Genomic DNA, 10018 nt, shown 5'->3' on the forward strand with positions numbered 1-10018 from the left:
TCCACCCCTTACTAATGCTTCATCCACTGAAAGGTGGGTGAGATTTGAAACAAAGCAAAGGCATTGAGGCTGCCTTCTCATCACTGGAATAAATCTGTTTAATACGAATGAAACACTCCCGGTTAAATGTTTACCTTTTGAACCCTACACTGAAGGAAATGGTTGGCTGAAGCTTTGGCTAATCTTTTAGCAAACTGTCAAATTAAAAACTTGGGTGCTTCTTGATGAGGATTTTAACTGCACTATTGATTATAGTACAGATAGAAACCATTTTCAGTCTTCATATGATTTAATTGGCATTCTGAAGTATTTTAATTGAAACGTTAGACTTCCTCAGTAGAACTACCCTTTGTTTCCAGCAAGGCAATCTAGCTCTTATGCTTTTAATCGCCATCTGTTGTTCAATAAATGTCAAATCGTTCCTAATGGTCTCTCTAAGCATAGGGTTGGGTTTTTTAAATTTGCTTTTGTACTTAGTGTTCGTTATGGGCAAATGAGTCCTTGCCGTAAAAGAGTACCATTTCTCATGGTGCTTCAGTCCTGCTAGAAGGAAAAAGTGATTAGAAATAGACTAGAGAAATGTTTCTACTTTTTTTTTTTTTTAATTCTTCTCAGCAGTGGAGAGATTTCGAAAGTCTATAAAAATGTTTCCTCTCAGCAATGCTGGTGAGTTTAGTCCTATTCAAAGTGTAAAAGGAACAGAGACCTCCAAAAATCTTTGAGTCACTTGAACTGCCTGAAATGACAGAGGCTAATATATCACACGAGGTAGAAGAGGAAAAAAAATCCACTGGACACAGCCAAGTTCAAGACGTACCAAGGAGCTCTTGACTTCATAAGCCAACAAAGACTTTTTTTTTTTTTACACCTTGTGGGCTTTTCTCAGGAATAAAGCAAAAGTGAGGCAAGAACTCCATTACCCGGGACCCCCCAATGGACTCTGAACTGAACCAGCATACTCTCCATAGGTCTAAGAAGAAGATGGCCAGTGACTTCAAATGATGTCAGTAATGAGAGGGACGGAAAGAACCTCCCTGGGGAGATGCAATAAATGATTGGAAAAGACAAGAATGTTTTTGCTCATCCTCATTAGCCTCCTGACACCCAGCCTCCTCCATGAAAGGTCATCTTCCAAGGTTAAGAAATCAAAAGACCAGCTCTTTGGAGCCCTTGAGATAAGGCTTATGTGGCTATTGGGAAAGGGGAGGGGGGTTCTCACTGAGACTTGTGTGCATCGGGACACAATCAGCTTGCTAACCAAGAAGTATGCTTGATTGCTTGGATCAGGATTTGAAATATTCTCCAAGGGCTGGGAGAAGTATATTCTAAGAGGTAATTAGAATTGGTTGAAATACAGGGCTATAAATGGGGGACTGGTGCGATTTTGCAAGAAACAGATCATAACTCAACATTCTAATGACTTTTTCTTCGGAGAAGGTCAGCAAAGCTATTAACAAGGGAAGTGGGCATGCAGAGTTCTCCATCTCAGACTGTGACTGAACTTTGAACAAAGTACCTCCATCAGGATTCTGAGTCTAATTACCGAAGCTGGCTGCCTCTGCTCAGGACCAAATGCTGAGGGGGACTAAATGGGTAGCCAGTCTGCTCACTGACCTCCTGCACATTTCTTCCCCCAGAGCAGCAATCCCCAACCTTTTTGGCACCAGGGACTGGTCTTGTAGAAGACAATTTTTCCACAGATGGGGGCAGGGGGATGGTTTCGAGGTGATTCAAGTGCATTATATTTACTGTACACTTTATTTCTATCACTATTACATTGTAATATATAATGCAATAATTATACAACTCACCATAATGCTGACAGGAGGCGGAGCTCAGGCGGTAATGCGAGCGATGGGGAGCGGCTGTAAATACAGATGAAGTTTCGCTCGCTCCCCGCCACTCACCTCCTGCTGTGCGACCCGGTTCCTAACAGGCCACAGACCGGTACCGGTCCGTGGCCTGGGGGTTGGGGACCCCTGCCCCAGAGGGATCAGAAGAAAGATGCTGACACGTTCAGTTTTTTCAGGCACGATGGCCAAAAACACAGCAAATTTTGACAAAGATTAAAGTGCCCCAGAGCCAGGTAGGATTTCCCACATGGACAAAAAATGATGAGGCTTTAACAGGACCCCCTCTTTCAACCTGTTCTCTGCTCTGAGACCTGGGCAAACATGCCAACATGCACCGTGTAGCCACAGTGGGATTTAGACAGGGGACCCAGCCCAGTGCTCCAATCTGGAAACATGGAAACATAAGACTGAGGAATTTCAGAATAAGCCCTGTTCCCCCATCGCTGCCTTATGTTATTTGCGTACACATCTCTAAATTGTTCATTACATTTAAACTGAGATCAGGGAATACATCTATTTACTTTTGTTTCCCCACTCTGCATCCTTCAATATGCAAAATAGAGCCCAGAATCTCAAGAAATATTTGGTAAATTAAAAAATAAAGATTATCACTATTTTACACCATACACAAAAATCAACTCAAAATGGATTAAAGACTTGAACATAAGATCTAAAGCCATAAAATTTCTAGGAGAAAACATAAGCAGTAACCTCACTGGCAATGGTCTTAGTGATGTTTTTGTGGATCTGACTCCAAAAGCAAGGGAAACAAGAGCAGAAGTAAGCAAAGGGAGCTGCATCCCAAAAAGCTTCTGCACAGTGAAGGAAACCATCATCACAACGAAAAGGCCACCTACGGAATGGAAGAAGATACCTGCAAATCATATATCCGATAAGAGGTTAAGATCCAAAATATATATAAGAACTCATACAGTTCAACAGCAACAACAACAACAAAATACTACCCAATTTAAAAACGGGCAGAGGGTCTGAACATACGTTTTTCCAAAGAAGACACACATGTGGCCAACAGGCACATGAAAAAAGCTTCAACATCACTAATTATTAGGGAAATGCAAATCAAAACCACAGTGAGATATCACCTCATACCTATTAGAATGGCTATTATGGAAAAGACAAGAAATAACAAATGTTGGAGATGATTTGGAGAAAAGGGAACCCTAATACACTATTGGTGGGGCTATAAATTGGTGCAGCCACTATGGCAAACAGAATGGAGATTCCTCAAAATATTAAAAATAGATGTACCATATGACCCAGCTATTCCACTCTGGAAGAACAAGAAAACACTAATTCAAAAAGATATATGCACCCCTATATTCATTGCAGCATTATTTACAATAAATAGCCAACTTATGGAAACAATCTAAGCATCACTGATGAATGAATGGATAAATATATGTGGTATATATACACAGAGGAGTACTACTCAGCCATAAATAAGAATGAAACCCTGTCATTTGTGACAACAAGGATGGAACTTGAAGGTATCAGGCTAACTGAAATAAAGCAGACAGAGAAAGATAAATACTGTGATTTCATTTATATGTGGAATTTAAATAAACAAAACAAACAAAATAAAACAGAAACAAGCTCATAGGTACAGAGATCAGGTGAGTGGTTACCAGACGGGAAGGGGTTGGGGGATGGGAAAAATGGATGACAGGGATCAACTGTACAGCAGTGGATGGTAACTAGACTTGTAGTGGTGACCACTTTGCAGTGTACACAGATGTCTAATTATAATGTTGTACACCTGAAACTTATATAATAAAAAAAGACATTATTCTTGGGAAGTAGCATTTTATATAAAGTTTAAATCAACCTTCTTGATTTTCCAAATTTTCTTTAATATGAATTACTTGTCTAACCAGAAAAAAAAGTATATATACCTAAAGATTACAGTACATAGTTTCCAGTGTTAAAAAATAAATTAAATAAATAAAAATTACAAACTAGGAGTTTTCAGTGGGGGCCTCAGAGCAGCTGTGAGTTCCTTCCAAATTATCCTGCTCATCCCCAGTGACCCCAGAATTTTGGGGTGGAGGGGTATTCTCTTCTTATATCCTTTCTGCTTTCTCTAGAGATTCAGCATCTGTCCTATTCTTTTGTTTGCCTCCAGGTTCATCACTGACTCTGGATGAACTTTATTCTAGGCCTCTCCTGCAAACCCAGGGCCAAGATAACCACCGGAGTCGTTGGCAGTAAAGCCATGTCTAGTTGCCGCTGTCCCTTCTCACTCCCCCATGGTCTCACCAGACTAAAATATTTGACCACCAGACTCTGGAATCAAAGTCCTGTCAAAGTCAAAATTGTGAGGAACAAGAGAGGAAATACGTCTTTAGACCATCATACTTTCCTTGCAGATTATTTATCATTCCCTCAATCATAATTATTCCTATCATGGCCTTTATTTATGTCTTATCATTGCCCAATGTATTATTTATGTCCTATGATTATACATGTCTAATGTTTCTTTAGATTCTAACATCACATCCTGTTACATTTATGTTGGACTTAACTCTTACTGCTCTCAGCTTTTAAAAAATTGGAGAATTAATGAGTGGCATCCTCTAACTCAGCTCCCTTGTATCTGTGGTGCTGCCCGGCTTGCATTCCACATTCCCGGGGTACCTGCGTCCTTGCTTCAGGTCAGCTGAAGTCTGTTTATTTCCTGACCCCCTGGCTTTGGACGCCAAACAGTTACACTCTAGGCTTGGTTCTGTGAAATAGAGGAAGCAGTGCCATGCCTTAATTATTCTTCAGAGATGTTCATTGTAAGAAGATACCAGAACAGTTTTTCCAGCCCTCCTGCTGTGAAGAATTCTAAAGGTTAAGGCCTCCGGTAAACTGTGATTAGAAAAACATCAACAGAATAACGGTATAATCACCCGCTATATTTAGCAGGCTCGTGATTTCCAGAGTAACCCGGCATTTCTGCCCTGAAGCCTCCTTCAACCCCTCAGGAAGTCTTCTGGCCAGAATAAGTGATGCTCTTCTGGCCCAGCACTTGGAGCAGGGTTCCAGGGCTTGAAATATCTTGAAATATTTCAGCATCTCCCATAATAAAGGGGAGTCCGACTCCAAAAGCAAGAGAAAGAAAACAACTTACTATAAAATGGTTGGGTGAAATAGTTCTGGTTCATAAAACGAAACTGTTATATAAAATTCCAATGAGTCTTTTTGTTCCCTTCGGTATGTATAAGGTACAGCCCCATTTCTTCAGTTGCTCAAGACCATGTGGCATGGGGTGTTGGGAAGGGGTCATGTCTTTCACAGTCTGGGATTCCATTTCTGTGGTTTCTCTGCCCTCCATGACACCTATTCTCTTCCTTCCTTTACCGTTCTGCTCTTCCTCCCCTCAAAAAATAACCTCCTTGTTAGAAGGTCTGTCATTTGCACCTCAGGATACACTGGAATTCACTTGTGGGAAGAGAGAAAAGATTATTGAAATAAAAATGGCTAAGACTTATTGAGCACTTCCCATGTGCTCAATAGATGTTAATAGTTAATAGATGCATCATCTCTATCAATTCAGGTAAGTCTCACAACCACCCAAGGAGGTAGTTTGCTATTATTTAATCCTTATTTTACAAATGAGAAAATTAAGGCACAGAGAGGTTAAGAAACTTGCCCAGGGTCACACAGCTAGTAAGTAGAAAAGCAGGGCTTTGAACCCAGGCAACTGACTCCACAATCCATGTTCCTAACCTCTAAACTATTCAACCTTTTGATAACTTTTTACCATCACCTCTCTCATTTTTTAGGGAAGATTGGAGCAGAATGAGTGTTGTCTGGCCCTTTAAAACTGCCTTTTGATCCCTGTGTTCTAGCTGTGCCTGTTTGTAACCAATGGATCACAGGCACCCAGAGGATGAGAAGGATGGAGGACTGCAGAGGGACAAGCTGGTCTTCAGATTATAAAGGGAAGCTGAGAGCTGCGCAGTGGGGCTTTCAAATCGCTTTTCTCTACCCCAGGGTTTCATCAGGGGAGAAGGGGCAGGACTCCAGGATCCCGGCTTCCACCAGAGCAGCTCTGCTTCTGGCTGCCTCACACACTGGGTGTCTGGGTAGGATTTTGTTTGAACACAGAAATTCATGGCTCAGAAAGGTTTGGAAATCCCTGGGGATGGAGCAATCACCTAGGTGTCAGGTTCCTCAATTGCTAAACTCTCCTCACAGCTGATTCACACAGCCCTGTACTCCCAGGAGGAAAGGCAGGAGGGTGTAGACCAGGGCACAAGCTGGAGTCTGTCTGCCAGCACCGTCTCTGTGACTGAAGGCTGTCCTCGCCTAAAGTGGGGAGAGCGTCCCCAGGGGAGGTGGACACATTAGGAAGGACTGTGATTTTATCTTCCACCCAGATAGGCAAGCCTGAAAAAATGATTAATAGTAAATGGAAATCAGATGAATCTGTGAGAGCCTTCCAGCAAACACAACGTATTTGGACATCCATTTCTTCCCTTGTCTTCCAAATTCCTAATTCAGGGACACTGCTGTGTCCTCCTTTCCTCACACTATTTCTCTCTTGCCTGTCTAAGCCCCATGAAATGCTTAAGACCCACAAACAGGTGTGTGTGTGTGTGTGTGTGTGTGTGTGTACATGCACCACCATGCACATAGAAGATTTAAACGAGGCCAGCTCCAGACACCCAGTTGGAGTTCCTACTCTGGGTCCATTTCTTAGCAGGACTTCTGTGGATCAGAGGACCAATATCCTCTCCCAATTTGCATCCCAATTCATCACATATGTCATATTCAAGGCACCCTCAGATTTGCAGGGTTCAGAGAGGCCACAGAGCGCAGTGGTCACTGCTAAAGCTGGACTCAGATCCCAGTTCTATCCCTTACAAGCCGGGGACTTCAAGAGACTTCCTAACTGAATCTGCCGGTCCCAGGTTTTTCCATCTGTAAAATGGGAATAACAATAGTGCCTGTTGGTAGGATTGTTGTTCTAAGCATAAAGCACTTAGTACAGGGCCTGGTGGCAAGAGTTCAGTCAGCATTAACTATCTATAGCTATAGAAGCTCTCATCAGTCCCCTGGGGCCCTACTCTGTCAGCCCAGTCCTAATTCCACCCCTGCTCGGGTCAGATCTCCTGACTACGGTTGCTGCAAAGTACAGACAGCCACAGTTACAGAGGAAGCACAGCAGCCAGCCTTGTTGGAGTCAATCAGAAGTTACAAGGTTCCTAGAGGAGGCTGGCACTTCACTAGGCTTTCTTCCTAGCATGACTTAAAATTGAAAATGCTGCCTGAAGCATCTTGTGATCAGAATAAACATTCATCATTCATTCACCACATATTTATTGAGCACATCTTAAAAATAATAGCCAACTCCATATCAACACACCCTGTATGCATGCTATACTAAGTGCTTTCCATCCATTGCCAACAACGCTGTAAGGGAGGTACTGATAGTCTGTCCATTTTGCATATGAGGCTCAGAGAGGCAAGGTAACTTGCCACAGGTCACACAGCACATGGCAGAGCTAAAATTTCAGCAGCTTGTGCTTTCTCTCTCCTCTGCCCCTCTCATCTGTGAAATGGGAGGCTACAAACCTCAATTCCTTTTCCACTAGCTCATAGAAGAATCCCCGGGATTCCATCTACACAGCACACTGAAACCAGAAGGGAACGAACGATGTTGGAGTACACATCGCTCTTTAGCCACACAAAATCCAGGCTTCAGTTTAAACTTTGCACACAAACACCCCGATCTCTGCCACCACATTCAGAAAAAACATGTGAAGAAAGCCTTCCTTGTTTGCAAGCAATACAGATGTAATTGTGATAAAAATTGTCTTGGGTGTGCCTGTCTTAGCCATTTATTTTTTAAAACTCTGGGTAGGTATTTTGGGCTGCTCAAGCAAAGAGAAGCTCCAGAATCCTTTTTTTAGAGAAATGAAATCCTTTGTTTATTGTAATTAGCAAGGAGTATTTTGTAAACTGAACAACACTAGGCCCAAAGCACAGACAGTGTAATTACAGAGGATTCAAAAGGTCTCTAAAAATATTCATAGTGACATCAAGTCAAATCATGCTGTCCCACCTCCATCTCCCCAACACATTCACAAGGACGCCTGTCTTGGGAAGTTAGCTACACAATTTCCATTCAAACTCAGTGAAAGTTATATAGCTAACACTCCATGCAATGCTTTGAAAGTTTTATTAATAAAAATCCATAGAGCCAATATTGTGGTTAAAAGCATTTTTAGTACAGAAGCCGGGACAGGAGGAGCCCCGAAGGGTCCCTGTAACGCAATACTGTTCGGACTCTTCCTTATGGAAACCTGGTCCACAGCGCCCCATCTCGGCAAGTAAGGCCGCTCATAGAGTGTCGGGCATCCCAGCCTTCTGTTGGGCCCAGATGCGGGCTGCCCGGATTCTGCCCTCGCGGGACCCACCCTTCTCAGAAGGCTCCATTAGGACCACAAATTTCCGTGGGGGCCATGCGGTGGGCCCAAGGATCGTGCACCCTGGGTAGTTGCACTCCTGGTACTGGGGGCATGGCTTTGCCTTTGGCTGGACTTGAGACTCGGGGCCTGTTCCTGGACCTCCCTGAACCTCAGTTTCATCATGGTTTAGATGGTGACAATAGTACTTACCTCATAGGGTAATTGTGGGATAAAAATGTTCTTATGACAAATGACGATGATGATGATGAAAACAGAAGTGAAAGGAAACTTTGGGAGGCGACGGATATGTTTATGGCCTCGATGGTTGTGACGGTTTCACAGATGTATATTTATCCCCAAATTCATCGGGTCTGTATACATTAAATATATCCAGCTCTCATACGTCAGTCATACCTCAATAAAGTGGGTTTTTTTTTTTAAAAGGAATAAAAAATAAATAAAATACATAAAAATACTTGGTAAATGTTCACTCAATTTAAGTCTTCTTGGTTGCCTTCCCCGTCTATGTAATTTTCCCTTCTTTTCCTAATGGAATTAAGAATTGAAATGGTTGATTAACTAGCTTGGCAATAGCCTTCAGCAAAATTCTGAAGAAGGTGAAGCTAAAAGAAGAATGGTGCGCTAGCTGCAGAGAATTAAGAATTCATCTGGCCTATAGCTTCCAAAGGAGGAAAAATCCACACAGGAGGAGGGAGGGCTGGGCCCTGAGGTTGGCCTTCTCCTTGGGATTTGAGGGCTCTGTCCACTGCCTGCCCCACTGCTCTCAGGGGCCGGTATTTCCCCTTTGTACTCCAGCCCAAACATGGACCCTCCCCCAGCCCCTTGAGATAAAGCAGAGACCTGGCCACAACATTTTTAGGAGATTACACTAATGGCTTAGGGATCAAAAAGGATAAATCAACAAAAAGTAACAAGCAGCCAGATCATCTGATTTACACCATGTAGTTTATCCATCTTTAGTAAGTGGCCCCTATGGGGATGCCTCCCTTCCCGGCAGTCCTGCTGCCTCCATGTTGTGGAGGCCACATTTAGCCCATGCCATCCTATAGGGATCTCATGAATTTCTACACCAGAGATGGTTGACTTGTAGCCCACATGTGTCATGTTCTCCCTATACTGCTCATGGCAGACATCACCAATCCACCACAGAACTCTTCTTCACTGAGAGCAGAGTAGACTTAGTACTCTAGGTATCAACTACCAATCCGTCCAAGTTAAACCAGCTTGCTTTACTCATCCCTGCTTTACACTCCTCAAAGTCCTTATCTAAAAGGCCAGAGCTGGGAGAAAGCTAGAACATTCCTTTTCCTGCCTGCCTAAAGCCCACCTTCCAAGTTCTGGTTTCCTCTGAGGACCACCTTGTGTCAAGTGAATGATCTGCAGGAAGAACTTATGCCAGAGATGCTCACACCAGCCACAGAGATGCCCTTCTAAACTCACCAACTCAAAACACACATTCCTCTGAAAGTCAGTAAGATAAGGCCCTTCATAGGAGTCTCCTCTTGTACTTTCCACCTAACTCCCAGGTCCAGAATCAAAAACACCAGATGCCACAGTACTGGCTCAAGATGGACATCTTTATCATGCTGTCATTATTCCTCTATGGTTATCCTCACTGGGAACAGAGGAGACTGCAAGCCACTAGCTGGTGAAAGGAATTACTTTGTGCCCCATAGTATATCTCCTCAAGTTTCCAACAGGGGGAAAAATTTTTCTTCCCTAAGA

Source organism: Neophocaena asiaeorientalis, unplaced genomic scaffold, assembly GCF_003031525.2.
Source record: "Neophocaena asiaeorientalis asiaeorientalis breed wild unplaced genomic scaffold, Neophocaena_asiaeorientalis_V1.1 scaffold271, whole genome shotgun sequence".
NCBI classification, from domain to species: domain Eukaryota; kingdom Metazoa; phylum Chordata; class Mammalia; order Artiodactyla; family Phocoenidae; genus Neophocaena; species Neophocaena asiaeorientalis.